This window comes from Chelonia mydas, chromosome 4 (genome assembly GCF_015237465.2).
Source record: "Chelonia mydas isolate rCheMyd1 chromosome 4, rCheMyd1.pri.v2, whole genome shotgun sequence".
Lineage (NCBI taxonomy): Eukaryota > Metazoa > Chordata > Testudines > Cheloniidae > Chelonia > Chelonia mydas.
The window spans coordinates 84,366,033-84,379,269 of NC_057852.1; positions in this window are offsets into that span (position 1 = coordinate 84,366,033).

The following is a 13,237-nucleotide window of genomic DNA, read 5'->3' on the forward strand; positions in this document are numbered from 1 at the left end:
AGGCACATAAGACCTATGAGGTTGATAGAAATAAGTTAGAATACAAAGAAGTTAACTTAAAGCAAGGGCTGTAGCCATGCCAAGCTGTAAGAATGACTAATAATATGATAATCAGAACAACAAGAGAAATTGCCATCACTTTTGTCCATTTCATTCAGTAACCTGTATCTGACAGTATCAACTAACAGATGCATCAAAGATGAGTGCAAGAAACCCCACAGTAGACAATTGTGGTCGAACCTGACCTTCAGAAAAGTTTCTCCTTAATCTCTGTTACATACGGCCTGAAGTATGAGGGTTTATAGCCTTTCCTAAACATAACTCTAATGCTGGACATTTACTTGTACTATATAAATGTCTAATCCTTTTTTGTATACAGTGACCTGAAGAAGAGCTCCATGTAAGCTCAAAAGCTTGTGTCTCTCCTCAACAGAAGTTGGTCCAATAAAAGATTCTCTCACCCACTTTGTGTGTCTAATTGTTTTCTAAATATTGTTCAGCTCAGCCATCTCAATATTGTTTAGGAATGAGTCTGTCTTAAGTTATGTTGTCAGGTGTTTGGGGTTTTTTTTAGTATTTGCAGGTATCAGTTTTGAATTTGTTGCTTTCCAATTTCACTGAACATCCCACTTGTTCCTGGATTGTGAAAAAGGATAAATAGGAGCATTCAGTTTATCTTTTCTGGGCTATTTGATTGTATTGTACACTTCCGTTATATCACCTGTCATTTGTCTCCTCTCTAAACAAAGCAGTTCTGGTCTTTCAGTTCCTCATCCATACAAAATCCTGCCATGATCTAGTCATATTCATCACACATGTCTGAATTTCTGTTTCTGCCACGTTGTTTTGAGGTAGGGTAACTAAAACTGAACACAGTATTCCAAGTAAGGAGAACTGTAGCTTGATGTAATGGTGTTATGTTCTCAGTATTGTTCTTTCTTTATGCATCCTAATGTATTTTCTTTTGACAGTTGCTGTAGAGCAGTGGCTCTCAACCTTTCCAGACTACTGTATCCCTTTCAGGAGTCTGATTTTTCTCTTACGTACCCCAAGTTTCACCTCCCTTAAAAATTACTTGCTTACAAATCAGACATAAAAATACAAAAAAGTGTCACAGCCACACTATTACAGAAAAATTGCTTACTTTCTCATTTTTACCATATAATTATAAAATAAATCAATTGGAATATAAACACACTTACATTTCAGTGTATAGTGTATAAACAAGTCATTGTGTATGAAATTTTAATTTGTACTGACTTCACTAGTGCTTTTTATGTAGCCTGTTGTATAGTTAAGCAAATATCTAGATGAGTTTATGTACTCCTTGGAAGAGCTCTGTGTACCCCCAGGGGTACACGCAGCCCTGGCTGAGAACCACTGCTGTAGTGCACATTGAACTGTCCATGCTGACACTTGTGTCTTTCTCTCTCTTTTTTTTTTTGCCCCTTCACTATCTTGTATTTTGTCAACAACAAATTTCATCTGATCTGGTGCTGCCCATCTACCTAGCTTTGTTAGGTCCCTCTGACGTTGCTCATAGTATTCTGCGGGCTTGACTAAACTCTAGAATTGTGCCACCTGCAAATTCTGCAATATCACTTTTCACCCATTTTACAAAGATAATTTAAAAATATATTGAACTCCAGTCCTTGTACAGAGCCTCATGTCACCCTGCTTTAATCTTTTACCATGTTGAAAATTGGTCTTTCATTTCTATTTTTTATTTCTACTTTATGGCAGTATTTTACCTATCAGAGTAAGTTACCCCAGAGAGTTTGCAGATCATTTAGAGTGAAACAAACAGTAGTCATGTAGTTACCAAACGTGTTCCGTGTTTCTCTAATTATTTCACGAACTTCACATGAATTTACATCCCTCCCTTCACATACGGTTCTTAAGGCCCCATCACTCCCACACCTACACAGACACACATCATGTATAATGTATTTCTGTTTGGGCTAACTGTAGGATTGCATATGAGAATTTGGCTTGAGTCCTTTGGGACACCACCCTAAGAAAAACTGAAGAGGCGTGTAAAGCCTTAGTCAAGCAGTAATGCAAATCACATACTGCTGCTGAAGCCTTAGAGACATGGTATGCATTGGTACAGAGATAACGCCCCATTAACGCAAACAAAAAAAAGATGCTTATGTAATTAGTGGATAAACAGTTTTTGTGAATGAGTTCAGACATTTTATATAAAGCTTACCACATAATGAGATCACTATCTGATTTTTTAAAATAAAAAGCTTAGCTATGCCAGTCTCTACATGACTAGCAAAAGCCCCAGTGTACATGGTTGTTTTAAAATGTAGAAATAAAGACCAAATAGCCATTTACAGTGTGTCTGGTATTACTACCGATATTTTTCAATTGTCTACAATATAAATCAGGCACAGGCAACCAAATAAAACACTGTTAGGTAATGAATTCTCAAAAAGTTGGCAATAGTTAGGCTTAGAAAATTTTTAAAATAAATGCTCAGTTCCTACTTTAAAGTGTGTTTGTGGTCTTAAAATTGACTATAAGCTACTGCACACGTCTGCTTCATTTAATGACAAAGTTAAAATCATCAATGAATATGTGTCAGTGTGAGATTGGAATCTTTTTAATAGCATCCATTGGAGCCACTCGTGCCGTATTCTCCTCATACTCCTGTATGAGGGCATAAAGGGCAGGGCAGCTGTGACCCTCCATCAGTTCCCTCTTACTGCCCAGTGTAGGGAGACAATCTGGTAAGTTTCCAACATGTTTGTTCTTAGCTTCAGAAAAACCTTCAGAACTCTTCTGATTGACTGACAGGACTGCTGTGAATGACACTGTCTGAACTGAATATTGGACCTGAAAAAGAGCTCTGTGGTGCTTGAAAGTTTGTGTCTTTAACCAACAGGAGTCAGTTCAATATGAGAGATTACCTCACCCACCTTGTCTCTGGACTGAATACAAACCTCTTGTACAGGGCTCGATATGATGTATTCAAACCTCTTCTGTTTAGGAAAGTCCCATATAGAGAATGCTAGCAAAACTCAGTAACACTGACCTGCCCAGGTATAGCCATACGTGCTGGGAGGGGATAAAGAGAAAAAAAACCAATTGCTGAGTAACAAAGCAATTCTTTTGTGAGTGATCCATACGTTGTTTCCCAAACAGAAAAAAGATTATTAGTAGAGAGCCTGTAATACTGAACTGATAAGCCTCCCTATTACTTAGGGTTAGAACTTTGGTGTCCTCTTTGATTCCTCTCTTTCCTTCACACAAAATCAAAACCTTTGTTAAATCCTATCATTTTTTTGTCTATGATATCTCTAAATGTAGCCTTTCTTCCATCGTTACGACTCAGACTCTTGTCTATACTTTAGTACCTTATGCAAGAAAAGTTGTCCATTCTTAGCCCTGGTCTACACTATGGGGTTAGGTTGAATTTAGCTGCGTTAGGTTGATTTTAAAATGAATGCGTCTACACAACTAATCCCGTTCCATTGACCTAAAGGGCTCTTAAAAATGACTTTTGTACTCCTCCCCAGCGAGGGAAGTAGCACTAAAATCGACCTTGCTGGGTCGAATTTGGGGTAGTGCAGATGCAATTCAACGGTATTGGCCTCTGGGAGCTATCCCAGAGTGATCCAATGTGACTGCTCTGGTCAGCACTTTGAACTCCGACGCACTAGCCAGGTACACAGTAAAAGCCCCGGGAAATTTTTAATTTCATTTTCCTGTTTGGTCAGCGTGGCGAGTTCAGCAGCACAAGTGACCATGCAGTCCCCGCAGAATCGCAAACAAGCTCCAGCATGGACCGAAAGGGAGACACTGGATCTGATTGCTGTATGGGAAGAAGAATCTGTGCAGGCCGAACTTCGATCAAAAAGAAGAAATGCTAATATATATGCCAAAATCGTACAGGGCATGGTGGAGAGAGGCTACAACAGGGACACACAGTAGTGCCACATGAAAGTTAAGGAACTCAGACAAGCCTACGAAAAGACAAAGGAGGCAAACAGTTGCTCGGGGTCAGAGCACCATACATGCCACTTTTATGATCAGGTGCATGACATTCTAGGTGGGGACCCTACCACTACCCCACCACTGTCCGTGGACACCTGAAAGGGGGGAGTCTCACACAACAAGAAGGAGGATTTTGTGGATGAGGAAGAGGAGGAGGAGAACGCGCAGCAGGCAAGTGGTGAATCCATTCTCCCTGGCAGCCAGGACCTTTTCATCACCCTGGAGCCAATACCTCCCAAGGTGGGATCCCCGACCCTGAAGCCGGAGGAGGCAGCTCTGGTGAGTGCACATATGTAACTACAGTACAGCATTTAAAAGCAATAGTGTTTAATGTTTGATTTGCCCTGAAGAATTGGGATGCATTCACGGCCAGTACAGCTACTCGAAAAGTCTGTTAACGTGTCTGGGGATGGAGCGGGAATCCTCCTGGGACATCTCCATGAAGCTCTCCTGGAGGTACTCTGAAAGCCTTTGCAGAAGGTTTCTGGGGAGGGCTGCCTTATTTCGTCCTCCATGGTACACTTTACCACGCCAAGCCAGTCGCAAGTATTCTGGAATCATTGCAGCACAAAGTATGGCAGCGAATGGTCCTGGGTTTCGGTCGCATTCAAGCAACATTCGGTCTTTATCTTTCTGTGTTAGCCTCAGGAGAGTGATATCATTCCTGGTCACCTGGTTGAAATAGGGTAATTTTTGTAAGGGAACAGTAAAAGGACCCCATTCATGCTGGGTTGTTTGCACTTGGCTAAAAGGGATCATCCAGGAGAATAGCCACGTGGCAGGGGGAGGGGTGAAGGGATCATCCCAGAGAATAGCCATGGCGTGGGGTGGGGGAGGTGTGTGCTGCACATCCACCCGAAAACCGCAGCCCCTCCTTTTAAATGTGAAACCCAACCGGCATTGCTTGCTATGGGAAAGGATGGCGCTGCAGTTTGAAACCATTCCCACATGTTATGAAGGTGTAAGAAGCCAACCCAGCGTACCAAAAGGCTTAGCATGGCTGCCTGGAAACCGAATTCTGTTGCCCAGCCGTGTGTGATGCGTCACCATACCAGCATGTGCTCAATATAAAAGGCAAAATGCGACCTTGTACCTAAAGCACATGTGCTGTCTGCTGTGAATTGCTTGATTCACTGTGTAAGAGTCTCCCTTTTGTTCTCAGAAATGTATCATCTTAAATTTTACTCTCCCTTTTTATCTCCCCCCAAGTGCAAATGTTTCTATGCTCCCCCTCTCATCTCTGTCCGTGAGGTTATCGCAAATTAGAAGGCAAAAAAACCCTCACTTACAATGACATGTTTTCTGAGCTCATGCAGTCCTCCCACACTGACAGGGCACAGATTAATGCATGGAGGCATTCAGTGGCAGAGGCCAGGAAAGCATGAAGTGAGTGCAAAGCGCAGAGGCAGGAGGCGATGCTGAGGCTAATGGGGGAGGAAACGGACATGATGAAGCATCTGTTGGGGCTGCAGGAAAGCCAACAAGAGCACAGACCCCAGCTGTATCCATTGTATAACTGCCTGCCCTCCTCCCCAAGTTCCATATCCTCCTCACCCAGACGCACCATTGAGAAGTACCCCTGGTGGTTTATATACTGGTTGGCAAGGTGGGCCGGTGCCAAGATAGGGATATGTGTTCCGTCTATCACCCCACCACAGTTAGAGAACCCCATTGCAGCAAAGCCATCCCGTATGACCTGCACATTTCCCAGAGTTACTACCCTTGATAGCAGAACGTCAGTGATTGCATTGGCTACTTGGATCACAGCAGTCCCCACAGTAGACTTGCCCACTCCAAATTGATTCCTGACTGACCGGTAGCAGTAGGCATTGCAAGCTTCCACAGGGTGATTGCCACTCGCTTCTCAACTGTCAGGGCAGCTCTCATCTTAATATTCCTGCGCTTCAGGGCTGGGGAAAGCAACTCACAAAGTTCAAGGAAAGTGGCCTTGTGCATGTGAAAGTTTCACAGCCACTGTGAATCATCCCATACCTGCAACACTATGCGGTCCCACCAGTCTGTGCTTGTTTGCCAGGCCCAGAATCGGCGTTCCACTGTATCAACCAGCCCCACTGCCGCCATGATGTCCCAATTGCCACAGCCCGTGCTTTCAGGAATGTCTGTGTCCATGTCCTCATCACAATCGTCCTTGTGCTGGCGTCTCTTAGCCTGGTTTTGAACATACTCCAGGATAATGTGTGAGGTGTTTACAATGCTCACAACAGCAGCGGTGAGCTGAGCGGACTCCATGCCTGCCGTGGTATGGCGTCTGCACGGGTAACCCAGCAAAAAAGGTGCGAAACGATTGTCTGCCGTTGCTTTCACGGAGGGAGGAAGGGAGGGGCGACTGATGACATGTACCCAAAACCACCCTCAGCAATGTTTTTGCCCCATCAGGCATTGGGAGCTTAACCCAGAATTCCAATGGGTAGTGGAGACTGCGGGAACTGTGGGATAGCTACCCACAGTGCACCGCTCCGTAAGTCGATGCTAGCCATGGTATTGAGGACACACTCCGCCAACTTAATGCACTTAGTGGGGACATACATAATCAACTGTATAAAATCGATTTCTAAAAATCGACTTCTATAAAATCGACCTAATTTTGTAGCGTAGACATACCCTTAGATAATACAATAACTATAGTATCTTCTTATGGTCTGCCCTCCCTTGATACCATCTAACTTTCATGCTGTCCTGATCTCATCATATATGTCCCTTTACTCCTTCTTTAATAAAAAATTAGTTCTATTGGAAAGTAATAAATATGCACCATTGTAACTAGCTACAATAAGTATAGCACTTTGATGATATTCATGTTCTGAAGGAGTTAAAGTTTTCAGCACATGCTCCTCTTTTATCTTAATATTTTGTTATTACACAGCCCAACTAGTAGCTATTAGTCTAATGTGGAAGCAACCTAAGTGACAACATCTGTATAATGCACAATATTTTTTTTCAAAGGAGTTTTGCTGTGGAAGAATTTGGCCCACTTCATCTGAGGTTGGGGCTAAGTTGTAGTCCTAGTTTGATTTAGGAATCTTATATAAGAAAAACAGTAATACATCCTTAACCTATATGTACCAAGCTTATCTGCATTAACTGCATACATGAAAACTGGAAACCAGATGTTCAGCTATTCTCTCTTGTTGGCATTGATGCAAGTCAGTTTTCCCATGGAAATGGTGTAATATACTTTTGTAAACTAGCAAGATTAAGTTGGCTGGTCTCTTTTCTTCCAGTAGACCAAAACAATGCATCCAGCTACCACCAGTAAATATGAAACCAATGTTCTGCCACATGCAAGGTATGTTCCCTTCCACCCACCCCCAATGAGGACACCCAAGTAGAAGGACAGGTAGCCACCAAAGAAATTAGTGTAGGTGATTTTCTGTGCATTAGGTACTAAAACAAGCTTCCAGAGCCCTTTGATGATGAAACACTCCCGTCAAAGTGCTGAGCTCCACAGTTACAGCAGTAATTTTCCCTATTTCTCAAATCTGAACACTGACTTCACACTGTCCACATCAGGCTTCTCATCGTTACCTTAAAGGCTTTATGCAACTCCACACCTGTCTGCATCTATTAACTGACTTCCTACACATGGCTGCACACCCTACATTTGCTTCAGGCACTCTAACACTTTGTTTCCTTTATCGTTTTGTGACACTATACCTTCTTCGGTGCCTCCCACTCAGTACAGTAACCCATTGGCATTTGCCAACAACACATTCCCTCATCTTCATATCATCTGGGTTTTATTTATTTGGGGGGCAGTTCAATACCTGAATAACTTGGATAACTGCAGAGACTAGCTTATTAAAGAATTTATATCTTGTGTATGTGTGCTTTAAATTATGTGACGTGCCTAGAAACTGAGTAGGCCATTGGAAAAATCAAAAGAAACAAAATTAAAATGCTCCCATTCCAGAAGGCCTACATACTTAACATTCAGACACAGTACAGTAGAGTGCCTGTGTTTTAGTACAAAGCACACAGTATTAAAAAAATACAAACTAGTATTGTTTTATTATAAACTCTTGAGCATCTGGACCTTGTTATCTGTTTGCTGAGTTATTTATAGCCCTGTAAACATCATATACAGTGACACATAAATAATAGACGCACTGTCTAAGGTGGTAGGTCTAATGCTACATCTGTGTTAGCTCTGTGGCTGCATGCCTGTGGGTAATCTGCTTGTTGCATTCTTGAGCAGGCAAGACAACAAAAACTCCTTCCCCACCCCCCACACGCCCCCCAAGAGTTTCAGGAGACTAAGCTTCTTTATTACCATAACCTGCTAAAAAGAACTAAGCAAATAGAGCAATTAGATAGAGCAACGGATACAAAATTAAACTTACTGCCACAGGTTTGTTCAGACAGGGCTGCCTAACAGAGAAAATAGAATCCTCGTGTTGCAGCCTCACTTTTGCAGAACAGATAGATTTTTTTTTTTTCAGTCAGGACACTCTTTTGAATATGTATTTTTAAGGTAGGTTCCATTTTGGGTTAGTATTTTAAGTTGCTGTATCAAACTGAAAACCAGTCAAGTATCTTTTAAAACAAGCCAAATGCAATCAACAAGAACCTGTTCGTCAAGTTTCTGTTCAGTGAAACAAGTATTGTATCACTGAAAGAAATGTCAAAAAAATAAAATACACTAATGCGGTATTACAGCTGAAAATGTTACACACGACAAGTTGGACATTCAGCTGCTCAGACCTGTTGTTTTCAATGTAATAATTTATATTATTCTGTATTAACTATACTGCCATAAAGAGACACTTTCAGATTAAAGAATAAGTTATTAAATGGAGTTACTGAATAATTCTACTTTCAATATTTATGCAGTCTCTTTTGTTTTTCATTCTACTTGGATAATGCAAACAGATTAAAAAGAGTTCACTGGAAATTTGGGAGGGGGATTCCCATGGAAAATTTAGACTTTTTGTGCAAAAAAACCATGAAAGCCTAAAATTTTGGGGGGTTAGATGAAAAGTCAAGATTTTCCATGGAAAGCAAACACTTTCCTCAAAAAAATTATTTTGTTGAAAACCCAATTTTCTGTTGAAAAACAGTTGATGGAAACTTTCAACCAACCCAATTGAATAATACTGTTTTGCCCTTCTACCGCACCTCTAGCCAACAAGCTCACTCAGCTTTACAAACATTAAAGAATAAAATCTTCCTAACACCTTGTGAGGAAGATATAGTTTATTATTGCTTTGAGGCAGAGACCATTTTTTCCTTTCAGTCTGTACAGCACCTAGCACAGTAGGATTTGGGGGCATGACTAGGGCTCCTAGAGGCTACACTAATACAAATAAATAAATAAATAAAATAAGCCAGGTTCACTTCTGTGCTTAGAAGTGCCTTGTTCTGTGAATATGACTTTAAGGAGGTGCTGAACCCTCCCAATTTCAGTTGAGATCAACGAGAGCTACAAGTGCTCAGCACTCCTGAAAAGCAGGCATCAAGTGACTTCCCAGAGAGAAAATTGACTAGATCCCTCGAACGAAACCCACATTGCCTGATTCTCAGTCCTGTGCTTTAACCCCACCCTTCCTCTGCCTCATCCTAGTTTGAACTATTCATGTGAGTAAGGGTTTGCGAAAGGACGTCCTTAGACTGACTTTTTTAATAATTCAAGTTATGTTACTTCTTATCCAGTAGCACAATGCCTCAGTGTTTGGAATGCACATTTACAAAGTATACTTTGTTTGATTTTCATTTTTTTTTAAATAGCTGCTGTTGAATTCAGCCATGCAGCTGCACAACTGGTGGGATAAGTGGGCCACTCACTTCTCATCCTGGTTCTGCCACTAGGTTGCTGTGTAGCTTTGAGCAAGTTATATGAACTCTCCTGTACACAGATGCTTATAAGGAAAGTACCTCCCCAACTATAACTATATGTTTTAAGAGGTTTTCATGTCTTATATTTTATAAGGTTTTCATTTGACCTGAGCACCTTGGGGTTGGGTGTTTCTGGGCGTATTACTGATAAAGTTATTGGGCCAAATTAATCCTCACTGTAACTCTTTTGACTTCACTCTACTACAGATAACTATATCCCATTTTTATTAAACTATTCAAAGCAAATACACCAACAGATATAAAAGAAAAAACACATTAACTACAAAAAGACTGGACTGGTTTGATCAGGTTCATGCAACCTTCCTAACTGCCCACAGTCCTGCTGTTGTGTTAATAACACTATCCTCATCTCTAAAGGTTAAAAACTATTTCAGCCCAAGGTTGGATTGCTATAATCTCAGGAACTCTCCATTTGCAATATCAATATCCTCTGCACATGAAATGATACCTGTGTTAGATTTCTTAATACATTTCTTCATACAGTTTATTACTCCCAGGCTGGCAGGAGGCACCACCAAAAGGAGATAAACCACAACACAGAACCAGACCCCACAGAGAAAGATTATGAACCAGCTCTTTGGCTCCTGTTCCAGCTGTTTTGTGCTGCAGCAGCAGAGCAAAACAGCTGGAAAGTTGCCCTTAAGAGTCCGGCAAGGATTCCCCTGAGATAAATCATCAGCTGGTGGAGTAGTCCCTATGAAAGTGCTCCAACTGATATAATTTACAGCATCCCTTGGGCTACTCTATGTTGGAGGGAAACAGTCCACGGAATAGATTTGAGAGAATGGAAAGGTGACTGAGAGTCATCTTCACTTCCAGCCCAACCTCAGCTGCAGGAGCATAACATAGGGACAGTTGAAGGCTTGACCCCATATGCTTATTTTACAGCTCAGAGTGCATCCACTGAGGTAGATACAGTCTTTCTCACTGCTGACAGTAGTCTGAAATATTTAACCGAGGCAACAAGACAATAGCAAAAGTCTTTGGAGATTGCTTCACTCCCACTTTTTCCTTATTATCATTCACCCAAATAAGTCAAAATAGGTCCACAAAGATCAGCCAGCAAACTAGCAGCTGTACCTTGATAATAAGCCATCACTCGAAGTGTTTGCAGCATCAAGGCTGTCAACCAAATAATTTGGCAATTCCTGTTTCAACTACTTGAAAAATATAATTTTGATATTGTTTTAAAGTGCCAAAGCTATTCTACAATACTCCAAAAGCTGATCTCTTCTTGAAAAAGAACTCTGCATCAGCTGATGCTGTCATAGATCAAAGAACAATGGAGATCCTAAAACTCTTAGGGGTAAGGACTGTTGTTTACTGTACGTTTTCACAACAAATAGCACAGTGTAGCCCTGAATTAACTGGCTTCTAGGCACTACCAAAATATAAATCTGTGATAAATGTAGCCTCCTTGGTATTTTGGGGGCTTGAGAAAAGGAGCGTCCAGCAGCTCATGCAGTCAGAAGCACAGAGGATTGGGGAAGTGCTACTGAAACTGCTTGCCTGGCTTTTGCTTGAGGGACACAAACTGCTTGTGAGGCCTGGGGACCTGGAGTCTCACTGACAAAGCAGGGCAAACACATACAGACCCTGCATAGCCTGTACATGGCTGGGACCATCCTGACATTGGAGCTGCACCAGACAGACCCCTGGTTTGGGAGGAGAAGGAGTTACCATATCAGAACCTGCTTGCGTGGCCTGGAAGACCATCTGCAGACCCCGGAGAGCTTGCATATGCCTAGAACCAGCCTGACATGTGCATAGAGAGCTGGGCAGGGGCACTGTTTGTGGGAGACAGCTGGCTGCAAGGAGTTGGGTTACAGCAGCAGGAGAAGCAGACCTAGCGTTGCTCCCTGTAGCAGAAGGGAAAACAGCCATTTTGTCTCTCTCAGCCAGAGGGCTTGAGACTGACCTAGAACCCCTAGCTCCACAAAAAAGAGACTGAGCTCCAACCCAGTGCTGTGCCTGTGAGGCGCAACTGTCAGAGGCACCCCAGAGGCCTCCCGCTATGGTTGTCAACAGTCCCTTATTACAAGGAACATCCTAATTTTTTATTTCTCTACAACAACATTGAGAGTTGCTGAGGAATGGTGGAGTTGGAGCTCAGTAAGAAGGGCTGGTATCCCCCACTGGGAAACCAATAGCTCTTCCTTTTGGCTGGAGTAGCCCTGCTGACATCAGGCACTGTAGGGTTGCCAACTTTCTAATCACACAAAACCAAACACCCCTGCCCCGCCCCCTCTCTGAGGCCCCGCCCATACCCCACCCCTTCTCTGAGGCCCCGCCCCCACATCACTCACTCTTCTCAACCCTCACTCATTGTAACCGGGCTGGGTCAGAGGGTTGGGTGTGGGAGGCGGGTATGGGCTCTGAGCTGGGGGTGGAGGCACTGGGGTAGGGCCGGGGATGAAGGGTTTGGGGTGCAGGAGGAGGCTCCGAGCTGGGCCAGGGGATTGAGGTGCAGGAGGGGTGAGGGCTCTGATTGGGGGTAGGACCGGGGATGAGGAGTTTGGGGTGCAGGAGGGGGCTCCAGGCTGGGCCAGAGGGTTGGGGTGCGGGGTTCTGGCAGCACTTATCGGGGCTCTTGGAAGTGGTCGCCAGGTCCCTGCGGTCTCTAAGTGCATGGGCGGCCAGGCAGCTCTGTGCGGTACACACTACTTTTACGCCCGCAGGCACCGCCCCCCGCTCCCATTGGTCGTGGTTCCTGGTCAATGGAAGCTGTGGAGCTAGTACTCAGAGTGGGGACAGCGCGTGGAGCCTCCCAGTCCCTGGATGCCCCAGCGTCTAGGGGCCGCAGGGAGACGGTGGCCCCTTCCAGGAGCTGCAAAGAGCCAGGGCAGGCAGGGAGCCTGCCTTAGCCCCGGTCCGCTGCTGAGCCACTGACCAGACTGGTGTAGGGGAGCGTGGTGTACTCCTAAAGCCAACTAATCTTGTTGTCTACCACTTCAGAGCTCACCTCCCTTCCAACACTACAAAATAATTTAATTTAGTCTTACAGCAAGGAACAAAATCACTAGTTGCTTCTAAACTAAACTACAATTCATGCCCAGCTGGGTAGAGTTAGGAAAAGTTTCTCATCTTGGAGGATATTTTGCCAATAATTATAATAAGGTATGGAACTGTTCAGAACCGACTATAATCTCTCAAATACTTTTAATTAATAATTAATTAATTAATAATTGAGTCTTCAAGACTCAGCTAGAGAACAAGTGAGAGTCTCACAGAAATACAAACTGAGAAATCTCTTTCAGTATGGATGGACTCCAAGCAATTCATCTCTGAAATAGTCTCTTCATGCTCCATGCAGTGAACTCTGAGAATAGAAACTCAAAATTATGTTGACTAATGATCA